The sequence below is a fragment of the Mesoplodon mirus genome, assembly GCF_964341445.2.
Source record: "Mesoplodon mirus genome assembly, chromosome: 16".
In the NCBI taxonomy this organism is placed as follows: domain Eukaryota; kingdom Metazoa; phylum Chordata; class Mammalia; order Artiodactyla; family Ziphiidae; genus Mesoplodon; species Mesoplodon mirus.
Window position 1 is genome coordinate 98,687 of NC_138992.1, and position 18,330 is coordinate 117,016.

General features: G+C 48.2%; 1 protein-coding gene, 1 long non-coding RNA gene and 1 pseudogene across 9 annotated transcripts in view; 1 reads left to right on the plus strand and 2 right to left on the minus strand.

The window, feature by feature from the left end:
- The window catches only part of LOC309791919 (UPF0488 protein C8orf33 homolog), a 107,475-nt gene that overhangs the window by 50,737 nt on the left and 38,408 nt on the right, over positions 1 to 18,330 (minus strand). The gene's annotated exons all lie outside the window — the stretch shown is intronic.
- LOC309791714 overlaps positions 1 to 18,330 on the plus strand; it is a 48,185-nt gene that overhangs the window by 27,099 nt on the left and 2,756 nt on the right. Inside the window, exon 1 of one of the 7 annotated variants that reach the window (XR_014291550.1) lies at positions 3,696 to 3,797. The exons of 2 other annotated variants lie outside the window; for them this stretch is intronic. This is a non-coding gene — a long non-coding RNA (uncharacterized lncRNA). Of the gene's footprint in view, positions 1 to 3,695; positions 3,798 to 16,523; positions 16,556 to 16,576; positions 16,830 to 16,994; positions 17,187 to 18,330 lie in introns of those variants that run through there. 4 more of the 7 variants (XR_014291551.1, XR_014291552.1, XR_014291553.1 and 1 more) reach the window with 4 other exon arrangements.
- On the minus strand, positions 9,769 to 16,535 carry LOC309791713 (putative ATP-dependent RNA helicase DDX28; annotated as a pseudogene). The gene is made up of 2 exons (XR_014296220.1): positions 14,646 to 16,535; positions 9,769 to 10,690 (listed from the first exon to the last, which is right to left on the minus strand). The product of XR_014296220.1 is annotated as a putative ATP-dependent RNA helicase DDX28 (transcript).

Consider the following 18,330-nt stretch of genomic DNA (forward strand, 5'->3'; position numbering starts at 1 on the left):
CTGAAGAATGTTCCTCAAACACTTGAGAAAGAGTGTATTCTGTTGTTTTTGGATGGAATGTCCTATAAATATCAATTAAGTCCATCTTGTTTAATGTATCATTTAAAGCTTGTGTTTCCTTATTTATCTTCATTTTGGATGATCTGTTCATTGGTGAAAGAGGGGTGTTAAAGTCCCCTACTACGATTGTGTTACCTTCGATTTCCCCTTTTATGGCTGTTAGCCTTTTCCTTATGTATGGAGGTGCTCCTATATTGGGTGCATAAATATGTACAACTGTTATGTCTTCTTCTTAGGTTGATCCCTTGATGATTATGTAGTGTCCTTCTTTGTCTCCTGTAATAGTCTTTATTTTAAAGTCTCTTTTTTCTGTTATGAAAATTGCTACTCTAGCTTTCTTCTGATTTCCATTTGCATGGAATATTTTATTCCATCCCCTCACTTTCAGTCTGTATGTGTCCCTAGGTCTGAAGTGGGTCTCTTGTAGACCGCATATATACCGGTCGTGTTTTCAGATCCATTCAGCCAGTCTATGTCTTTTGGTTGGAGCATTTAATCCATTTATATTTAAGGTAATTATTGATATGTATGTTCTTATTACCATTTTCTTAATTGTTTTGGGTTTGATATTGTATGTCTTTTCCTTCTCTTGTGTTTCCTGCCTAGAGAAGTTCCTTTAGCATTTGTTGTAAAGCTGGTTTGGTGGTGCTGCATTCTCTTAGATTTTGCTTGTCTGTAAAGGTTTTAATTTCTCTGTTGAATCTGAATGAGATCCTTGCTGGGTAGAGTAATCTTGGTTGTAGCTTTTCCCCTTTCTTCACTTTAAATATGTCCTGCCTGTCCCTTCTGGCTTGCAGAGTTTCTGCTGAAAGATCAGCTGTTAACCTTATGGGGATTCCCTTGTATGTTTTTTGTTGTTTTTCCCTTGCTGCTTTTAATATTATTTCTTTGCATTTAATTTTTGATAGTTTGATTAATATGTGTTTTGGCATGTTTCTCCTTGGGTGTATCTTGTATGGGACTCTCTGCACTTCCTGGACTTGATTAACGATTTCCTTTCACATATTAGCGAAGTTTTCAACTATAATCTCTTCAAATATTTTCTCTGTCTCTTTCTTTATCTCTTCTACTTCTGTGACCCCTATATTCGAATGTTGGTGTGTTTAACATTGTCCCAGAAGTGTCTCAGATTGTCCTCAATTCTTTTCATTCTTTTTTCTTTATTCTGCTCTGTGGTAGTTATCTCCACTATTTTATCTTCCAGGTCATTTATCCATTCTTCTGCCTCAGTTATTCTGCTATTGTTTTCTTCTAGAAAATTTTCAATTCCATTTACTGTGTTGTTCATCATTGTTTGTTTGCTCTTTAGTTCTTCTAGGTCCTTGTTAAACATGTCTTGTATATTCTCCATTCCAGTTCCAAGATTTGGGATCATATTTAGTATCATTACTCTGAATTCTTTTTCAGGTAGACTGCCTATTTCCTCTACATTTGTTTGGTCTGGTGGGTTTTTACCTTGTTCCTTCATCTGCTCTGTGTTTCTCTGTCTTCTCATTTGGCTTTGTGGACGGTGTTTGGGGTCTCCTTTACGCAGGCTGAAGATTCGTAGTTCCCGTTGTTTTTGGTGTCTGCCCCCAGTGGCTAAGGTTGGTTCAGTGGGTTGTGTATGCTTTCTGGTGGAGAGGAGTGGTGCCTGTGTTCTGGTGGGTTTGTCTGGATCTTGTCTTTCTGTTGGGCAGGTCCGCATCCGGTGTTGTGTTTTGGGGTGTCTGTGACCTATTATGATTTTAGGCAGCCTCTCTGATAATTGGTGGGCCTGCATTCCTGTCTTGCTAGTTGTTTGGCATTGGATGTCCAGCACGGGATCTTACTGGTCTTTGAGTGGAGCTGGGTCTTAGCATTGAGACGGATATCTCTGGGAGGCTTTCGCCGTTTTGATACTACAAGGTGCCCAAGGTCTCTGGTAGACCAATATTCTTAACTCTGCTCTCCCAACTCAGAGGCACAGGCCTGACACCCGGCTGGAGCACCAAGACCCTCTCAGCCACACAGCTGGGGGTGAGAGCAAGAGCTAGCTTTGGTACATCTCAAAGAACACCAATGAGATTCACTCACCATTTTCTCTCCATCAGTGAAGAAAACAAAATTCAGTGTTCGGTGAGTCAGCCACCTTGGTAGCCAGCCTCCAAGAAGGCCCTAATCATACCCTAATTATCTCCCAGTCATCATGCACCTGTGTGCCTCCTCACAGTTGAAAAGGGCTGATGTTTTAACTAATAAGACATTGCAGAAATGACAAAGTGCAGCTTCCAAAGGTATAAAAGATATTAGAGCTTCTGCTTTGGTTTCTGCTAGATCACTCATCCTGGGGTAAGCCAGCTGCCATGTCATGAGGACACTCAAGCAGCCCTAAGGAGAGATTCATGTGGCAAGGAGCTGAGGCCTCTTACTTACAGCCACATGAGTGAGTCATCTCACCAGTCACAATACTTAATTTTATTTATTTATGGTTGTGTTGGGTCTTCGATGCTGCACAGGGTTTCTCTAGTTGTGTCGAGCAGGGGCTACTCATCATTATGGTGCATGGGTTTCTCCTTGCTGTGGTTTCTCTTCTTGTGGAGTATGGGCTCTAGGTGCATGGACTTCAGTAGTTGTGTCACGCAGGCTCAGTAGTTGTTGCTTGCAGGCTCTAGAACGCAGGCCAAGTAGTCATGGCACACGGGCTTAGTTGCTCTACAGCCTGTGGGATCTTCCCAGACCAGGGATTGAACCCCTGTCCCCTGCATTGGCAGGCAAATTCTTACCCACTGAGCTACCAGGGAAGTCCAGTGTGCTCTTTTTTAAACCTAGTCTGTTTTCATTATTTTCTATCTTAACTGTTCTATATTAAATAAAAAATAATAATACTCCTTTCTGCCCCTCCTCTTTGAGGATGATATATGAAGAAGTATGTCTTATTTATTAATCTGAAATTTTCACCTTACTTTTAAGAAGTAATCACAATGTCAAGTATTTAATACCTTTCACTTCCACCTTGAAAAGCATGGATATTAAAGTGCTAATATAATTACCTTCCCTAGTCTATCATTTTTACTTTTTGTTATGTATAAAAAACAACTAAAAATATGCATGGTTTGTAAGGAAATGACAAATTTCAGAAAATTCAGAATCTGCATACACTCTATACATAGCTTCTAGATACAGACACAGAAAATTGCCAGATACTCAGAGCCCCCCTTGTCCAATTCTAGTGACTCCCCTTAAGGTTTAATATTGTTCTGGTATCTAACAAAAAGATCACTTTACCTGTATTTTGTATTTTATATAAATGTAATGGCACAGTAAAATCACTTTCGGATTGGGCTTTTTTATTTTATGTTGTTTATGAATACGCCTGTATGGTTGCCTGTTGTTGTTGTCATGCACTGACACTGTTGCATAGGATTCCATCATGTAAATATTTAACTATTAATTAATTTTTTCCAAAATGTATTACAATATGAGTGATTTTCAGTTTGGGTCTATTGAGAATTGCACTGGTATATACATACTAGAACTTGAGCTTTGGTGGTGTATGTATAAATTATTGTTCAATATACATGTAGTAGTAAAATTTTTGACTCATAGCTTTCATCTGTTTATCTTTTTAGATATTTCTAAATATTTTCAAAACATTTGTATGATTTTTCATCCTCAGCAGCAGTGAATGAGATTCAAGGATTACACACATTCTTGTCAAACTTGATAATACCTGTCATTTTCATTTGAACTTTCTGGTTGGTGAGTGATAATTCCAGGTATGACTTTTTTGCATTTAATTGACTACTAAGAAGCCAAGCATCTTTTGATATGTTTCCTTAACATTCTGTACTCTCTTTCTTGAAATATCTTTTGGTATATTTTTCCCACCTTTGCTATTACATTATCTTCTTATTGAAGACTTTTTTTTTTTAACATCTGAAGACTTCTTATTTAGGAGTTTTAAATATATACTTGATATAAGTTCTTCTGTCTGTCTCTCCTCTTTCTTTAGATGAGTGTCAGTTTTTAATGTTAATAACATCTAATTTGTTATTTTCCTCTATTTAGTCTTATTTCTATTTATTTATGTAATCTTCTTATCTGTTGCAGAACACATTATATATTCTAAACCACAAATATGTTTTCGTTTCTTCAATAAATCTAATTGTTAAGCTTTAAATTTAAGTTAACTTTCTGAACTAAATATGTTGTATCGTAGTGAGCATTAATTTGTCTGTGACAGCTGAAAGGTTACATTTATTCAGAAAATGTTGTATTCAGCTTTCTTTTCATTTGCTCCTACTTCTCATTGATTCACAGAGGTAAACATCACTTCATCCATGGATCTGACTTTTCTTGATTTCTCATGGTCATTCTCATTAATTCTTCTTGCCTCATGAAATCTTTAGGCATTGCATTATTCCACAAAAGCAAAAAGCTTCCTTGGGCTTTTTTCCTCAGGAGATTGATTATTCCCACATTTTAAATGGGAGATTGCAATAAGTTAGGAGAAAATACCTCAAGGGTCTCTCTTTTTTTTTTTCTTTCACATCTTGTATCAGCCTCTGCTTGCACTCTGTGTTCAAAGATTTTTGTACAACACATTGATAGAAGTGCCAGGTGTTTCTCTCCTTGGGGCAAAAGACAGATTAATTACCTGACAAATAAAATAAAGACAGTGTCCTTCTCTGTTCACATGTTGGAAAGGATTGCTTGCATCCTAATTTAAAAGTTTCAGGTGAGTGAAGCTTAAGATTCCAAAGCTTTAATCCATATTTGCACCATGCACAGCATCCAACAGGACTGCTTTACATAACCCCATGAGACTTTTGTGTGCAAGTGAAATAGATAAAAATATAAAACTATTGCTGTCTTTTTGGGTCATAAAAAAGATTCTTTGTCTCACTTAAAATATTTTTTTTTCTAAAATCCAAAAACGTGTCAGGCTAAAATATTGGAATTTCAAACATGGTAAAACCCCTTTTGAACGATGTGAAGTGAGACTTCTTTGTAGTGCTGATTTGCATTGCCCACTTGCTTGGTTGGCCAAAAAGGGCCTACGCGTTTTTTCCTTAATATATTCAGGGGAAAAAAACGTACACCCATTTTGGCCAACTGCATCATTGTCGAAGTTCTGCCGCTTTTCATGTGCTTTAAAGGCGACTCCGATCTACCTCTTGAAAACGGTTTCCTGCAATTCTGCCTTGTTTTCACATCCTCTTCGTTGCCTTACCTCAATAAGGTACGAAAGTTATCATTTATTATCCTGCAGGTTTGTGAATTTTAGTGCCTCTGAGATCCATTTTTCAACTCGCCTTTTTGGGAGCTGGCCTCCAAACCGCAGGATTGCTTCAGGCCCTATTCTGGTTCCGGGGGGCAGGCAGAGCCTTTGGTTAATTCTTCTTCCTGATTGGAAATTAGAGTGACATGTGTCTGTCCAAACACCTAGAGCTGATCTCTCATTGGTTCCCCCTCTACCCGTTCAACCTCTGGACAAATTGCAAACTGTACGAAACAGGAGGTTAAAGGTGCTGATTCTCCAAGTGGGGAGATTGTTGGTAAAGCAGCTGGAATGGCGAACCCGAGCACCACGAGATGAAAAATGAGGTGCGTTTTAGAAACGTTTCCCAATCATATGGTATACCATCCTCTGGGTTTCCCGTGCATGTTTTAGCTGTAGGAAGATTCCCTTGAACCTGGAGATTTCTGACCCATGGAATGGGTAGCACGCAGTATTACTTTAAAGGGTCTGCATTTGCTCACACAACCTCACCAATCCGGTCGCCCCCAAGAGTGTCCAGCCTTATGTCTCTTCCAGCTGTGGGTCTAGATGTGGTCAATCCAGGTTGCATCACAGCCACTGAACGAATTTTGTAAGAATTTCTCTCTCTTTCACTATCTTTGCTTTTTTTTGTAATTTGTATTTATAATGGGATTTAGCTGATTTTCAGTGCTGTGTTTGTGCCGCTTTACACCCACTATATTCACTTACCGAGAAAGATCAATAAATACTTTTTAAGATTCTTACTACGCGGATATATTCTTCTGTGGTGAATAAGGTGTGTTGAGTCCAGTTCACTGAGCAATGAGTATGTCTTCTCTATTACATATTTGGTTGATTGAACGGTATCTGTGCTAATTTCAAACTGTTGTTTTATGCATCACCCCACCTCACCTTTCCCCTTAAGCAGCCATAAGTGTGTTTTCTAAATGTGTGACTCTGTTCTGTTTTGTAATTTAGTTCATATAGCGATTTTTACATTCTGTCTATAACTGATATCTTATGATAAGTTTCTTTATCTGTGTGACGTATTTCTCTTAGAATCATCGTACCTAAATCCACTCATTATGCTGCTACTAGCCTTAGGACATTGATTTCATGGCTGAGTGATATTCCATTGTACATAAGTACCACAACTTGTTTATCCATTTTTCTCTTTCGTGAGATACTTAAGGTGTACCCGAGTCGAGGATTTTGTGAACACAGCAGCCCTAAAATTTGGGGTGCCTGTGTCCTGTCGATTTTTGGTTTTCTCAAGATATAAGCCCATGAGTGGAAGTGCCCTGTGCTCTGTAGCTCTGTTTTTTAGATGTTTTAGGAAACACCATACAATTTTCGAGAGTGGCCGTTGGCAATTTATATCACGCCCATCAGCGTAAAAAAGCTCCCTTTTCTCCTTGACTTGCCCTGCATTTCTGGTTTTTACACTTTTTCAGCATGGCCCTTTTGACCAATGCCTAGTGAGACTTCTTTGCAGTGTTGATTTGCATTGCCCGCTTGTTTGGTTGGCCAAAAAGGGCGAATGCGTTTTTTCCTGAATATATTCAGGTGCTCACCAGGGCATGTAGCAGGTGTGGGTGAGTGTCACGTAGCGCACACCCAGCGCATAGGAGGTACGCAAGATGGAGAGGCTACTGTCCAGTGAGTGGCCGCCCTCCACACCAGTAAGGCAAGCCAACTTCCGGGTATTGTTGAGAGCTGGGGGCACGTAGGTCAGATGATCATTTTCAGAGGCAGGGGTAGCTTACTGAAGTCCCTAACACCCACTACCACCAGTCTGTTTACCTTTTTTTTGGCCATGCCACGCAGCATGAGGGCTCTTAGTTCCCCCACCGGGAATCAAACCCGACCCCCCTGCAGTGGAAGCGTGGAGTCTTAACCTCTAGACTACCAGGGAAGTCCCCCGTCTACCTTTAACTGAGGTCACAAGCTCCGGCTCAGAATAGGAGGCACACATGAGGTGGATGAGGTCAATTTGTTCCAGGATGAGGCGCACAGCATCCCATTCGTGGGTCTGGCATGGGACGTAGGCTGACCAGAACTGAGGGAAGGCCAGAGCTTAGTTTGGGCTTTGGAACTCCTTGGGCTTCTCTTAGCCTCCTCAGCTGGCACAACACTTACTGTGCCCAGAAGTCACATGTAATGCGTTGCTTTTTCTGTGGTACTTGGAAGCCCGTCAGGTGGGCTCACTGTGACCCCTGTAGACCCCAGCATCCATGGCATGGCACTTTCTAGGTCACTATGGTAACTTCGTTCCAATGTGACTAACCTGTGGTCTCTGTGGCCCCCAAACTGCCCCACATTCCCCAGCAGCCATGGTGGCACTTTGTGTGTCCCTTTGGTACCTGGCCACCCACGAGACCATCTTTCAGCCTGTCCAAGCTGGTCTAGCCATGGCTGAAATTGCGCAGATTACCATGCTATAGCCCATTGTGGTAAAACTGCCTCAGGACCAGGGGCATGTTGTTGTGGCTGGAGGGAGGTCAAGGCAAATGGGTGGGCTCCTTAGGTCTTGGGATCGGGCAGGACACATTGCCTGGCCTGGGCCAGCCTGGAGGTCCCCCACCTCACACTGTCACACAGACTATACTAGGAGCAGCTGAGGCCTGGGCTGAGGGTTTCCCACCAGGGAGGGGATGACAGAGAAGGGGAAGGGCATCCATAGATGATGGAGAGGACATCCAGGGGTGGTGTGAGGGAGCCTCCCCACTAGCGCTACATGCTCCGGACCTCCTCCCCTGCCCAGGGCCAGGCTAGGCCCCCACCGGCCCCCAGCAGCCCGCACACACTGCAGCCACCCTTCCACAAGCGGGAAGTCCCGCATCAGGGCCCGCGTGCGCTCCCGCGGACTTGGGGTGCTGGAGGTGCCCAGCGTGGTCTGCACGAGGGTTACCGGCCGCAGCAGCAGACCCAGCAGGAGCAGCAGGCACAGCAGAGGCCGCTGGCTGCATGCGCGGGGACCTTCGAGGCCCCCGGGCCGCAAGCTACGCAGGGCAAAGCAGGCGGGCACAGGCGGGTCTGAGAGGGGCGGGCGATGGGGTTCTGCCCGTCGACACAGGCCACCCAGCGGCGCGGCCTCGCGAGGGGGGCGGGGTGAGGGAGGGGATACAGAGTCACAGGACCCTGCGACCCGTGTGCGGAGAGCCGCGATCCGGGAAGCCCGGCAGCCACAGGGCGGCACTGCCCTCCCGCCCCCTGCTCAGAGGCAGCTCCCGCGGGCTAAGCTGGCCTCTGCTGAGAGCCCACTCGCCTCCCATCGCGGGTTCCCTCCGCCCCCGCCCCTCTTCCCACACCCACTGCTCCGAGGGGGCGCCCTAGGGTGCTCTCCCCCGCCTCTAACCTTCCTGTCCAAAATGGGGTGCTTCTCTCAGAGGGCCACCTGCAGCCCGTGGCCTCCCGGGAGCACACCTCGTCCCCATCTTCCTGCAGCCGGCCCCGCCCACCCCGAGGGCTGCGTGCGAGGGTCTCTGTGGCCACAAGTGCTCTGGGCTCCCGGTTTCCCGGTACTGGGCCATGGGGGCTGGTGTGGGGGAAGAGATAATTTCTGGAAATGGGGGGGTAACCTTGTGAGCTCTGGATTCAGGAGGGGGCCCTCTGCCCCCGACCTTCTCTCTCCTCCTACTTGACTCCCCAACCTGCATGACCATTCTCTGGGGACTTGAACCAGCGCCTGGGAACTATCAGGAACCTCCCCCACTTCTGTCAGCCAGCCTCAGGAGAGCGCCCTCAGGAGCTGCTACACCTCCCCAGGGCCTGAATAGAGGGACTTTTGGGATGTGAACTGAACAACCTTCTGGGGAGAGTCAACACCCTTTTACTCAACAGAGCAGGAACTCAGTCAGTAGGCTATTTGTGTGGAAGGAAATGAAGTCGCTTCCATGGCAGAAGAGCCCCCACCGCAGCAACCTTCGTCCCAGAGCTGCTGGCTGACCTTCTGGCCAGGATCCCTCCTACCTCAGCGTGGAAGGCCTGGCCTCGTGGAGAAGTGTAGGTTCTGAAGAAAGACCTGGCACCTGGGTTCTGCTGCTACACTTGCCTTATCTCGTGGCCCTTGTGGCTCTAGCTTTCCCAGAAACATCAAGGGCTAAGTGCCTGTGCTTGCTCAGAGGCCGCACGCCATTCCCCATTTCCAGCCTCAGGCCCTCCCTCTAGCTGCCTCCTCTAGGGACCCCCTCCCCCAACACACACACACACGCACACGCACACGCACACGCACACTGGGGATGTGCCTTCTCACAGCAGCTCAACCACTGAGATGATTTAGGGACTGTGCCCAAACTCCTGCATCCCCAGCCTCTCAAGTTTTTGCTCTGATCCCTGGCACCCCCTGGAGCTGTTCCACCTTTGGAATCTTTCCCAGGTGGCAGGAGTGCCTAGCACAGGGGTAGTGACCTAAGTCTGAGCACTGGCGACCCTACAAATCTGTTACAGAAGAACATTTTATTGAGCAGTAAGGGACCCCACTGGGGACAGAAAGGGCTGGCAATAAAGGAGCATGTGAACCTCGGGGCAGGGTGCGTGCTGCTTGACTCTCCATCCTGTTCTTGCTTCAGGGAGCAGGGCTTCCTGGGCCTCTCTATCCTGCCTCCTGAGACCCCAGGCAGGAGGCTCTTTGGGAAGCCACAGATTGCTGCTTTCAGTTTCAAAAGCCCAGCTCCCCACTGGTTTGTGGTGGTGGCCGCTGACAATGGCTCAGGGCAGGAGCCCATGTGGTAGACTGCTAAGGCTTCTCTGCACCCTGTCTCTGCTCCTGCATCCTCCTTGGCTCGCAGAGTGCAGACTTCACTTTCTCCAGCTCACAAAGGGGCCCGTGAGGATTGAGCAGAGGAATGCCAGGTTTTCTTCCAGGCCAGCTTCCGCCCTGGGATGTTCAGGGCAGACTCTCATTTCAAACCTCACTTTCTGAGGCTCCTGGCTTATGGCCATTTAGTGTGCAGGGAGGCTCCTGGCTGAGGAAGGCTCAGACAGAACGACGCAGGTTCTAATCTGTGGTAGTGGGCAGTGGGGGGGCGGGAGGGGTCACTGCAGGAAGAGGCATTCGCTGTCTTAGGCAGTTAAACCATTGCCCTGTCTTCAGAATGGTTCAGCCAGCAAGATTCTGTGGAGTCCGCCTCCTGCCACCATGCTACAATCGCTGGATTTTGGGTCTGGAGCAACCGAGATCTTCGTCCGACTCTTCCGGAGTGTGCTTTCTCTCGGGAGCACATCTGGGGACTGGCTTCTCGGCTTCCGCCTTTGCTGGCATGGCCAAAGGAGCATCCCCGTAGGCCCGGTAGCCACCAACCAGGCAGTATGTCCCCCCATGCCGGCCCAACTGCGTTTCTCCACACCCTCGGTTGAGGACATGGTAGTGACCAGGTTTAGGAGGAGAAATGGGAGCCACAGCTGCTGCAAAGAAAATCAGAACTGATCAGTCACTTCTGCTGTACACAGTCTCCTGCCAGAATTTCCCTCTCTCATGTCTCTCCCAGTTTCTGGCTGAAGACCTTTAATCTACTTGACATCCAAAACACAGACTTGGCCCATCACCTCTATGAGTCCCTAGAGAAGGGACACTGGCTGCAAAAGCAATTCCTAGAGCCTACGGCTGCATCAGGTGAGGTAGTCTCTTCACCGTTGCCAGGGAAAACAGTAGAACCCGAAAGAAATTGCAATCATGATCCTCTCCATCTCTCCCTTCCACAACAGAGAAAACATTTCTTGCAGTGTGTCACTTCTGAGGCTTTAATGGAAACGTCTTTCAAGTTTTGGAAAAAGATAATGTAATATAAATTGGTTAAGGACCCCTCCCACTTTGGCAACCCCTCTTGGGCCCCATTTATACTGCCTGTTACAACCACACTGAACTCTAGCCCTCTGATACTTTTATCTAGATTAGAACAAGGCCAAATACTGAGGCAGAGTGATCAGGAGACTCAGAACCGGGTTCTGGGTACCAAGTGTAGGCTCACATCCACCCAGCCTCCTGGGACACCATCTGCTCAGCCCTCCAGTCTCACTAGCACTTCATCACCCCCCTTTGTTCTTCCGGTCTTCCCATGAATATGGCACCACCCTCTCCCCTAGTACTCAGCAGCTCAGTATGGGATGTGTCTGAGGGGACCGATATAGATGTGTACCTGACAGCACAGAGGTGCCTGGGTTTGAAGGTGCGGTTCAGGAGTGGCCCTCTTCCTCAAACTGCTCCGTTTACCATCTGCCAACAAAAATGCACTTGCCTTTTGCTAAGAGGCCAATCAGGAAAGGGTCTGAATGGAAGCATCCTGTAGCCCAAAGCGGAAGGCTACATTTATAAAGATAAGACGCTTCCTGCACAGTAGTTCAGGGATGACCTTTCACTTGTCCTCAGCAGTGAGCACTGTGGGACCCTGAAGGTGTCCCAGGTCACTGGTATTACTTACAGCTGGGAAAGTGCTGAGGTTTACGTAGTGGGCAAGCCCCACAGGAACATGTGGCAGCCAGGTGAGGTTGTATGTACACCATGCCTCTTCTACAGGTGCCCAGTCTCGGTGTACCTGCTGCACTGCCCAGCCAGGGAACAAAGCACAGGTTTGAGTAAATATAGACGATCCGGTCAGACATTCTCTCTCAGACAACCAGAGATTGGTATCTGGTGGAGAACTGGTAGGGAAGTTTCTCTGAGGGCAGCACATTTCCATAGTTATGCTGCCATGGAAACTGTGAGAAGGCCTGTGAGGTCATCACTACCCAGTGAGGTCATAATAAGGAACCTGTGACTTGCGGTCAGGCTTCAGGAGGAGGGGCAGTTTTGTGGAGGAGAGCAGGGTGGAGGCAGAGGTACTCTGCCTGGTCCCTCACACCTGGGCTTCCCCACCCATGCCCTAGTCTAGTAGACACCCCACGTGGGGCGTGCAGGTGGGCACAGCCCCAGGGGCCCCAGGAGGGCAAGAGAGACCCACATTCTGAAATTGGCTTGAGAGGCAAGATTAACGTTAAGAGACAGCTAGGTTGTATGGCACTGACCCTAAGAGGCAGAGAATTGTGTGGACTGGGGAATCAGGGAAGGCTCCTTGGCAGTGGGCCTGAAGGACAAGTGAGATTTGGACCCATGGGGAAGAGAGGGAAGACATTCCAGTTTGGAAGAATACAAGCAAAGACACACTCTTCTCGACCTTGTCCTGCCCCAAATATAAATTCATAGAACCCTCACATTTTTACACCTGAGGGCTTAGAAAAACCAAGATGTTAAGGAGCCTACCCAGTGTTACACAGAGAGGGGTTCTGCTCAATGGTTACGTTCATGTCGGGGCTCCGGATTTACAGCTGATAGGAATGTGAGGACAAGCTCATGCCGTTTCAAACATTTCCAAGTGATACTGAGAGAGATGTTAAAGGTGCAAAATGAGGGTGCTGAATGACCTCACAAAGTGGGAATGGTGGGCCCATTTTAATATGAAATTCAAAACAAATTCATGACAAAAGGACATAATACAAAATGACAACATAATCATTACACTCCCCTCTCCCCTAGAAGTAAAAATCATTATAATCCTCTCTCTCTCCACCATGAAAGGATGAGATAAAGGCTCAGCAGCAGCCCCCGTGAAAATCATGGTCAACACTGTGAAGAGGGGTTAGTAAGACAACTTGGTCCGACTCAGAGAAGGAAAGAGACAACTCTGCCCTTAGCCTGATCAGGCCCACAGGAAGGAACCACATTTGGGGCAGCTTTTGATAGTGTGGCAATGAGAGAGAACCTTCTTTAGGAGGGGACTCCCTGTTGCCGACCTTGAAAAAGCAAAGATGGGACCTTCGTTTACTGGGGCTGTTGCAGAGGGGATGTGCCCAGGAAGTAGAGACTGCTTGGGCTACCCTTTTAGAGGTTGGGCCACCCTGGTCGAGAACCACAGCACCTTCTATCCCTAAACTGCTTGAATCAGTGGGTGCCCGTTAGGACAGACGAAGTCAGGCCTCATTGGAGCAGACTGCCTTTTGGAGTGGTAGAAGGTAAATGTGAAGGGGAATGCTTGCTCTGGCGGAGGTTTGTCATGGCAGGTGGGCCAGCATGAGACCATTCAGAATCTCCAAGGCTCCAGAGATTACTTGGCTGGGAGCATCCCTCTGATGTGGTGTGGGGACTCCTACCTTAACAGGACCTGGCTGGGCATCTGGGGGAGGCAGAATAAACGGTTTATTAACTTAAGAGAGCGAGAGAATCACCTGGGGGGTTCCACCAAACCACTTAAAAAGCCTTGTACCTGGATTCTTGAGCCAACCCTCAGAAAACTTATCTAGATCTGGAGTAGGGCTCAGGAAGCTGCACTTTTCATAAGCTTCCTGGGCAGTCCCACCACAGTGGTCCATGGATAGAGAGACCAAATTATTGTGTATTCTCGGTTGCTTTTGGGAGTAAAAGTGGGCAATATTAAAAACTGCAGCAGGCATATGTATAAACAGGGAATATTCAAGGCAAGCAGAGGTGTATAGTTATTCTATGCATGAATCAGATTTGAGAAAAGCTAGCCTGGTGGTTAAAGAACACAACCCTGAGGACAGACAAACCAGATTCTTTCCTACTGACTTGTGTGATTTTGACCAAGTTCTTTTATCCTTCTGACTGTTTCTTCATATGGAAAAGAGCTATGACTGTACATTTAGCACAATATTCTCTTTCGGCAAAGGTTGCTCTGGGTCCATTTGTGTTCTCTGCAACTTAACCCTTTCCAGTGCGCAAGCATTTTTAAGTTGTTTGGTGAAGTATTACATTTGACTTTCAACAGTTCATTACTTTGGGCAAAGCTTATATAATGCTGCAGAGACTAGAACCTATGCAGAGATAGTGAGAGGATGTTATAAGCTTATTCTGCTGGTTTATAAAAAAGTTTAACCTTTTCTTCTCTTCCTCCACCTGCCACCAAGAGATGAGAAAGAAGGCAGAGCCTGGAAATGCACACCAAGCAATATTTCTGTGTCAGTTTGCCTTTTATTCCTCTGCCAGTACTTCCCAGAGAGATTTCACCAAAAGGGCCTAAGCTTGCCATGGCCGTTGTTGTGAAGAAAATTTCTCTTTATTGCTAGTCACATCCCCTTTTCCTTCTCCTGGGGGCTTAATGGATGTTTGGGGGCAGGAAACAAAATTTAAACTAAAACATCAATTGAAAGAGCCTTCGTCCTAAGTGTGGTAGTTTGGAGTGTGAATCTTCTCAGGGTCTACTGAATTCTGCCCCAGTGGAAACTGTTATTAAGGGGCACCCATAGAAACATCGCTTATTGTTAGAAACCATGACATAATACAGAGCCAAGATCGACATTATTCTTCACGTGAAAGACTGCAGAGAGCCGAGCTCAGTAGTTCACCCTCCAGTGTTGGCCAGCAACTTACCTTTTGAAGCCAGACAGCAGCCCGGGTCTTCAGAAGGTGACTAGGCAGCCCAGAGCACCCCACTGACAAGTGTGCTCACCCGTCCAGCACAGAGGGAAAGGTCCCTGTTACGGCATCATATATAAGCCTGCTGCAATAAGGTTTGCTGGTGCAAAGGCTCTCTCACTGAGGACCCCAGTCCTGGAAGGCTTCTCCTCCAGCGAGCTGCCAGTTCAATCTTCTGAGCCAGGCTCACGTCCCTGGGATGGGTCGCAAAGCTGACGACGGTGCCTGGCACCTCGCTCCCCACCCGGCCCACCCTCCCTGCTCTGTGGATGTAGTCTTGCTGGGTAGGAGGGAAATCATAATTGATGACTAGCTCCACCTGGGTGCTGTCCAGGCCCTGAGAGGCGATGTCTGTGCAGAGAAGAATGTCTCGGGAGCCCTTCTGGAAGGACTGGAAGATGCCTGCTCTCATTGAGGCTGGCATTTGTCCCTGCAGTCTTAAGTGTTGGATTTTGTGGTCATCCAGAATATATACCCCAGCCAGTTCACAGCGCTGTAGCAATTACAGAACACCAGAACAGTTCCTGCGGCGCCAGTCCTATATGCTCTGTCATGCTGCCTAAGGATCTGTACCAACCCAGTCACCTTCTCTGTTCCCTTCGGCCTCATGAATGTCTGTCTGACATGAGGCATGATGCAGTGGAGCTTGTCACTGGTAACGGGGGTTAGAGAGTCTAAGCTGGCAACTTTACTCAGCAGCTGGCCTCCACCTTCGGGAAATGTGGCCCCCACCAGCACTAACTGAGCTTTGGGATTGAAGGGGTCTTTTATGTCAGCTGAGCCTTCTGCTATATGGCTCCCCTCCAAGATGTAATCCACCAGTTCCAGGAAGATTTCATCCAACAGCATGTCTGCATCATCCAACACCAAGAAGGAGAGCTGCTCCAGGCTGATCAGTTGAGTTTTCAGGGCCTTCCACAGAGCCCCCGGAGTGGCCACCAGAATATCTGCTGGAGGTTGTTTGGACAGTTGCAGCCTGATCCTCCTCATGCCATGGCCTCCCCCTAACTCCCGCACCTGGAGGTCCAAGGAGCTGCCCAAGGCCTGGGCCACGGCACGCACCAGTTCGGCTAATTCTCGAGAAGGCACAAGAAACCAGGCCTCGAGGAGCAGGGATACGACAGGGGTCCAGCCTTGGCTGGCCCAACAGCCGTTGAAGGAGAGGTAGCATGTAGCTGAGAGTTTTGCCACTGCCGGTTTCTGCGGCGCAGAGAATGTGGCGGCCGCGAAGAAGTGGGGGAATGGTACTCGACTGCACGTTTGTGGGCCGAACAACTTCGGGAGCAGCCTGCTGTAGCGCGCTCAGAACGGGGAGCTCCAGACACACTTCAGTGCAGCTGCCCTTGGGCGAAAGGTTCCGCAGCGCTGGAGCCTCATGTTGCGCGCACTCGATGGAGAAATGGTCCGCGTGGGTGCACCGATTCCTCCAGCCCCACGAAGAGAGTGGCGCGGGTTCCAAGAGCCCAGCGTGAGGTGAGCCGGCTGGTTCAAGTCGGGTCGCCGCACTGACATTGGCGTCAGCCCAGGACGCGCCAGCATCGGCCGCGGGGGGGCTACGCTGGCCGCTATGCCGCTCTTCCTGCTGCCGCTGTAGAGCCCGCGGGATGCGCACCACGGGCAGCGGCTCGTTGGGACCGCGGACCGTCAGGTCCCGGCGAGGCGCCAGAAGCAACCGAGCCGCGAGCGACAACAGCCGCAGCCGCCGTGCCAGAGCCATACTCCGCTTGCTGCGGGAGAGGCGCACGACAGTGACGTCACAGGCGCGCCAAGGCCTCGCGGACGGTGGCCGGCGCGGCTCAGTAAGGCCCGCGGACTCGGCGAACTGTGTGGAAAGAGCGGGATCTGTAGAGCTCAGCAGCGGCGAGGTCTGTAGGTCCGACCCGGGGATGGTGACTCCAGATCCCGGCCAACCTTGGGGAAGGGTGCGCGACGGAGGCAGGACCGGGGTCCGGCGATACGCGGCGATGGGGCCCTGGCATTACGAACCAGGAGGGCGGAGGGCTTCTGGCGATCCGATGTCCAATCCCTGCCGTGCTCTTTTGTCGCCCTCACAGCTCCTGTCATGGCTTGGCTAGTTCGGGTCTCCCCCTGTGACTTATGATGAGGGTGCGGCGATGTTTTCCCAGATGTGGTCCCCGTGTAAGGTCTTTGAATACAAGTATTTATTGAGAGTCTGAGTGAATGGTCAGGCCTGGGGGCCGAGACCCCGAGTCCGGAGTCGTAGGTCCAGGCTCACCCTTCCCTTAGAGCTCCCCAGAGAGCTGAGGGCCCCGAGAGCAAGCTGATGGCTTTCAGTGTATCTTCTCTTCAGTCAAGAGAACTCATCTCTTGGTACTTTTCCCCTTTCTTTTCAGCTGAGGTTCATTCTCCCCTCCCTTGTCACCCTTTCCAAATTCTCATCCTGAACCCACTGCTTTCTTGGGTAGTTCACCTCCAACGGCTTTCCAGTCAGATACCTCAATTCCGTAAACAGCAGAGAGGAGGGTCCTGCTACAGGTTTGTGTCTTGTCTCACAAAGCCATGGTCAGGCAGAATATTTTACTTTAATTCAGTTGTTCAGGTTGCCAAAAAGCCTTAGACAACAGGTACTTCCTGAACGGATACCGAAAATGGGTGTCCGATCATTTCTGTAATTTCCAGTGTCTTGGGTAGGAGATAAGGTAAACGTGGATTAATCACCTGGGAGGTTCTTAATATCTGGAGAAAGAGTTTTACTTTCATCAGATACCGTTATAGAGATAAATACTATCAAATTTCAAATAGCATTTTTAAACCCAATAAACTTTCTGGAGAGTTGAATGCTAAGCCAGCAGAGGAGAGGGTTTTGAGTCCTCATGGGTGAACAGAGTCATTGGAAAGAGCAGTGGCTCTTGAGTGAGGGTGATCTTGCCATCACCCGTCCTCCAGAACGTTTGACAATGCCTGGAGACAATTTTCATTGTCACATCCAGGGTGTGGGGGGGGGTGGTGCTGCAGGCATCGAGTGGGTAGAGGTCAGAATGCTACTACATATCGTACAAGGCATAGGACAGCCCTCCCCACCACCCCAAAAGAATCATCTGGCCCAAAATGTCAATAGTGTGCTAGGGAGAAACCTTGGATAGAGGCTGAGGACTGAAGAGAGGCTGAGGTTCTCACATGTACTCTCACATCAGGTTGTCAGTCACATTTGCCACACCCTTGTGTGGCCCTGCCCCTTTCCCAGAATCTGTAGCAGGCACACTGATGCCATTGCTTGTCATGGCCTTGGGATGAGAAAACCTTGGGGGCTCCTCAAAGTCATAAACACAGGAAGGAGTGGTTTAGGAGGGTGACGTGGGAGAAGAGAGCTTTAGGAAGAACAAAATTGTCCTCATGTGTTTGGGAAATGTGCCAGATGGAAAAGAGATGAGGTGTGCCATGGGGTGTACCATTGCAGAAGGCAGACTGGGACTGATGCATGACAGGGAGTCAGATTCTGAATTTGATATAGACTGCTGTAGCAACTAGAAATGCCTAGATCTGTCTAGAGAGTGCTGGGTTTTCTGTCACTGCAAAGTTCATGTATAGGCTGATGACCACTGATTGGTGATATGATAGAGGGGAGTTGATATAAAGGATGCTCTAAGATGTTGTGATTCTACACTACTTTTACGATTCT